The sequence below is a fragment of the Wasmannia auropunctata genome, unplaced genomic scaffold, assembly GCF_000956235.1.
Source record: "Wasmannia auropunctata unplaced genomic scaffold, wasmannia.A_1.0 LD336101.1, whole genome shotgun sequence".
NCBI classification, from domain to species: Eukaryota; Metazoa; Arthropoda; class Insecta; order Hymenoptera; family Formicidae; genus Wasmannia; species Wasmannia auropunctata.
This window is the reverse complement of record NW_012026789.1, coordinates 1,982,487-1,988,394: the sequence shown is the minus strand read 5'-3', so window position 1 is coordinate 1,988,394 and position 5,908 is coordinate 1,982,487. Positions and strand designations below refer to the sequence as shown.

Genomic DNA, 5,908 nt, shown 5'->3' with positions numbered 1-5,908 from the left:
TGTTTCACACTCGAGCGGGCGGGTGTGCCGTTCCGCGGAATGACACATAAATCAAGCCTTCGCCGAGCCCGTGTGGAGCCCGCCGTCGCTGCCGCGCCCCGCCGCGCCGCCGCTCTTCTTTTACCCTCATTCCCTCGTTCTTTCGAGAGAACTCGCGGCGCTCTCACAGCGCGGATCAGCAACGCCAATCTCAGCAACGGATCCGGAACAGGCGAGAGTTGTCACGGACATTTCGGGAGGTGACATTTCGCAATTCCGTGGAGCGTAAAAAGTTGAGAGGTGCGAAAAGATACACGCGTTTGCGAAGTTTTTGGAGAAAACGTCTTCTTCTTTTTTTTCCGTTGACATCTGGTGAAGTCATGAAATGTATACAGAAGGCTATCTCCGATTTCGCGATATAATTCTGAGTAAGAAATAATTACAGAATAATCCATTAATTTATAAATATACTGAAAGGATTAAAACATTTATAACTAGAAAACAATTTATACGCGTATTATATATATGTATGTAACAAATAAGAATCATGGATCATTTACATTTATTGAACATAATAATTAATTAAATTATAAAATTAATTAATTATAAATTAATATATAAAAATGATTAAATGTTTATATTCTAATATCATTATAATAATCGTTAAAAGTATTATAACTTTGGGAGTCTCTTATATTATTAACGAACGCGACACTCAGTCATAACAGGTAATTGCAACTGTAATAATAAGAGATTGGCACTTATTTTAGGAAATAGAATTGATAGTTCATTATCCGAAATAATCTCGGAAGGGATATAATAACAAGGTACGAATAAATTTATAATAAGACATGATTAGATCTTGGATCAGGAATACGCATGCTCTTACTTAAGAATGTTGCTAGACTGATCGCTCGAGCTCCATGCTCTGTAATTAATCCGGTGCCGCGGATTAATCGATTATACGCGTTCTTTCTTCCTTTTTTTGAATTGATTTATATCTTTGATCGTAAAATCATTTTTATTAATTGGTTGACACTGATTGATTGGCGTTTTTGATTGAACTAAAAGAATTAAGCTTGTTGTTAGTCAAATTAAAGTTGAACTAAATTAAAAACTCAAATTTTTGACTGTTAGAAAGAGAGAGAAAGGATGGAAGGCACAAAGGGAAGGAAGGAAGGAAGGAGAGGGACATGGAGAGAGGGAGAGAGAGAAAAAGGGAGAAGAAAGAGAAAGAATTTTTTTCTGATATTGAATTGTACGTTGACAGTTTTGCGTTTTGATAATTTGCGTTGCAAGACTCGATTAGTTTGTGACGAGCAAAGCTTGATTAATTTGTCGTTTTCCGTTGTTAATTCAATAATTAACAAACTAACATTCTATGTATGCATTGACATTAATTGATTAGTATGAAACTATCCAGTCATAGCAAAGCAGCGTATAATCAAAGAACAAAAGTTACTTCCGTGCAAAATATTTTCTATCTTTATAGATAAAATTAATCAGACGATCAAATAATGATTAAAAAATTATATTAATGCTTGTTGCAAAAGAATACAAATATCATATAAATATTACAAACCAAATTATCCGTTGAAGAAAGGAAGAATTTAATATGACATTGATTTCAAGATTTAATGAAAAGTTACGTTCATACTTATCATCCGCCTCTCACAGTTTACGTCAAAATTGTGTCGAATCTCATGACAAGATGCGAACCGATCCGATCGGCCTTTCGTGCCCGCGATTGCATACAATGTGTAACACAAAGTTACACCGTGACATTTCGTTAGCAGGCACGTTACTTGCGGCGACGTGTCGGACTTGTTTTATCCGCACGGTCAATAATTACCGAGCACCGACGTTTACTGCCGGCCGATACCTGCTGCTCTGTTCTAGACTATATCTCAACATTGAACGACGCTAATGGCCCTCTAATGCGGGTCCGGGACACGCTTCTCGCGCGAAACGTAAATCTTCTCGCGCGTCTCTTTTTCTTTCTCCGTGTTTTGTTTGCCGAGGCCGCGTTACGAGCAGTGATTAGATTATTCTAACCGGTTACAGATTATTAGACCGGTAATATTAAACCGGTGTTTTCAAGTTTAATGGCACGACATGAGGAGCTAATTTGAAATCGTAAAAAAATTAGTTAATCTATCAATTTTTCTTTTCTCTTGAATTTTACCAAATATTCAAATATTTTCCATTTAAAAGAGACAATAATCTTTTCATGTAAATTTTACACAATTCTTATTGTTATAATTATATTAATATAAATTAAAAATATAATTATAATAACATGATATATTAAATAAATAATTAAATTTGACATTATATTTGACACTAAATATGTTACGTAAGTATATTACATAGACAAATATTTTTTTTGTATTTATTATTTTGTTTTTGTATAGTATAGATTTAATATTTAATTTGTATTATTGTTTTCTAATATTTTATAATTTTATTTGTATTGCTTCAACTTTTGTCATTTTTAGCATAAATTCGTAGCTTGATTAAAAACGTTCGTGATATTCAATGCGTAAAAGAGTAACTAAATGAAGACTGCATATCCTCGCGAAAGAGATAATTCGTGGGAACCAGAGCGTCTAGTTATGGACCAGGGGGTTGGGCAATATCTTTGCAAACTGGTTTACTCGGCGTATTACATGTGATATTTATTGCGTCCGATCGGTGAAATTGTCGACAGCGAACGTACGATCGTCCCTGGTCCTGTAAGGACGCAAACGCGTGTAATAAAAAAAAATGGCCAGTGATTTACTTATTCCCGGCGAATCATATTACGATCTCTCGATATCGCGTTGCTCGCTTTTTAATCCTGTTATTGCCGAGATTCCTGACGGCCGGCAACTTGCACCTGTTCCGGGCCACTTACGGCGACGTAACGTCGCGAAGAAAATTTCCCGATCGAGACTACATTAATACTGACGTGAAGCATTAACGTTTTAATATTAACGCTAACGATCGATGACGCTCATCTGTTCATTAGGCGGAGAGAGAAATCCGACGCGGATTCATACATTGGAAATTTATTTCAGAAAAAGTACATGAGATATACAAATAAAATTTTTTACACTTTTATACACTTGAATTGAAATATACACAAGTGATCAATGAGTAAAATATTTGTTTACACTACTTTGCAGACGCTCGAAAGCGAACCGCGTTAAATTCGATGTCCGTCAATTATTAACAATGACAGCTACCGTAAGCTGTCATAAATCACGTAATAATTAAATATACGCTGAAATACGATGAACGGAAAATCAAGTAATTGCTTCCGCCAAGCCGCCAAGTTATTTATCGGTTCGCAAATATCTCCAGCTTGACGTTTATCTGATAGACAATTATTCGAGCGATCGGTAACAATAATTGATTGCGGTTTTAATGTGGACGCAGTTGCGCAAGCGATCGAACATGATATCTCACTCGACGCATGCGAAATTAATTAGCAATTTGCTTTAATAATCTTTGTAAGAATAACGAGATATCGTCTCGTTAGAAGAAAAATAATGTTAAATTGAAAACAATGTCAATATAGATATTAACAATGGATATTAATATTAATTTAACAATAATGCTAATTTACTGAATATGCTGATCTTCAATTAGATTTAAAAATCTGTCTGCGGCATTTGATCTCTACAAAGTCGACTGTTTTATTTTTCAAATCGCGATCTAACTGATAAAGCTCCAGTTTTTTCCCAATGTTCTTGATACACTTTAAAGAGAACTTTGCAATTAAATGATGAAATATAGCGCGATGTGTTTTCTTTCATTTTTGTATACAAGGATATGAAAATTTACAATAATTTTTTTATTTTAATTTTGATTAATTTAAATTATAACATTTTTAATAAAATTTTTGAGACATTAAAGAATACCAAAAAATATCAAATTTTCAAAAAACTCTTCAAAATTTATGAGAACTTTGAAAATGTTTATCCAAGAAACGAAAAATCTCCGGCATTTGTTCATTCCTGCTTTTATTATTTTAAATGTTAAAAGGAATCGTCGAAATTTTTCTTAAAACATATTAGGAATTTTAGATATCGCGAAAAAGTTCTACTAAAATTCTGAAAACGAACATTAAATCCTATATAAGAAACATATATGTTTGTTTTCATGTCAAAATGTGCCACTGTTGGCAATAATCATTACTCATTGGCGTACATAACAACCGTCAATAATTTAATTATCGGTGATGCTTCCCAAGGCCACGCCTTGCAATTTTGTTCGACGAAGTGAAATTTAATTGATCGTAAATGCAGGGGCGTTGCAACCGCAGCGCGGATACATCGATCATACAATGTGTTTTAAAACTATCGTTTCTGTCTTCAACTTCAGATTTCGTATTTGATCTGAATTCCTTTTATTCTATAACGTATTTTCTCACTTTCATACAAGTTTCAATATAACGATAAGATTTATTTAAAATGTGAAAACAAATCAAATATTTTTCAATTTAATCAAAGATTAACTCGATACTTTTGTATCAGAAGCATTCTGGAATCCCACTTTGCCACAAAAACCGTACAAATCTGCATCCTAGAATTTAAATTGCTTCGACGACATCGCGCGGCATCGCGTCGCCTGTATTCGACTTGTATTTGTTAGAAGAGAGTTTGAAAATATACGGACAATGCTTTCGCCTTCAGCGATTCGATTGCGCATAAGCCGTATACGTATTTGTGCACGCATATTTCCATACCGTTAACTTCGCGAGTGTAGGCGGTGCTCGAACGTAACACCGTTTCCATTGAGAGACAGTATGTCGGGTATTTAGAACCCATTTGTGTCACCGGCACCGTAGATCGGGAAGTCTCGTAAAACAAGTAGTCCGCCGCGCACACCTACAACGCGCATTACATTGCGCAAAGCTAATGGATCGAGTCTATTCGTGCGATCGCTGAATGACTTCGATCGCTCGAGTTCCACGCGGCTTTCGTCATGGCTTTGTTACACTTGGAGAAAGTCGTCTCGTCACTCTTGTAACGTCCCCGCGCGGTGACGATGCGACGCGCGGCGACGAGATCTCGATATCACTTTTAAACGAGCCAGCGAAATACTGCATAACTCATATTACGAGATACAAGGATAGTGGGAATTTTACTGCGACGAACGCATAACAATTTTCTATATTTTATTTTTTACTGTAAGCTCGTTTCATGTAACATATACAATAGCGTTTTCTACTGGGAAAACTATAGTGCAACACTGGCGCACACTGAGTGTAATATATTTTTTTCTTGTGAAAATTAGAGTTCATATATTTTCAATGTTTAATGTTCCACTAACAAAACTAGTACAAAAAATTGCACTGAGTTTAACTTTTGCTTCACCGTCTTTAGAAATGGTGGAAGACCCAGTTCACCCAGTTAATTGAAATTGAAGTTGTTTGTAATTTAAGGTCTGAATATTACATTATTTTAATAATCGATACTGTTTTTAGTTTTGACGTGTCTAATAATAACATTAATGTTTTGACATTTAAAAGAATTTAAAAATTGTAAAAACTAAATAATAAAATCAGAATAATATTGCACAATAAGCAACTTAAAATTTGTGTTATAGTTATTTTTGCTATTATATGAAGCTATAATGGAGTTATAATATATGGTGTTTCACTGAACCGCACTAAACCTGTACTATTATTACATTTGTGCAATTTTCATCGAAACCTGACATGGCGTTAGTGCTGCACCAGTTTTCCCAGTAGAAAACGCTATTCGAATTAATTAGAGAGATTGGAACTCATTTTTCTTTGTGAAAAATCGAATATTTGATACAAATCTATTTCTTCACTTGCTAGATGTTTCCGGGAAACCATGTCGGCTAATATGCGGCCTTGATACTTTTTGCGGCGTACAGCGCGTTGTTTACAAAAGGTCGCCGCGCTATCACTCAT

The 5,908-nt window shown here is 34.9% G+C and overlaps 1 long non-coding RNA gene across 1 annotated transcript; it reads right to left on the bottom strand.

The window, feature by feature from the left end:
* Positions 1–628: 628 nt before the first annotated feature.
* Positions 629–1,874, bottom strand: LOC105458617. Its single transcript, XR_975553.1, has 3 exons — positions 1,637–1,874; positions 869–1,043; positions 629–717 (listed from the first exon to the last, which is right to left on the bottom strand). It is a non-coding gene; the product is annotated as an uncharacterized LOC105458617 (long non-coding RNA).
* Between the last annotated feature and the right edge of the window lie 4,034 nt (positions 1,875–5,908).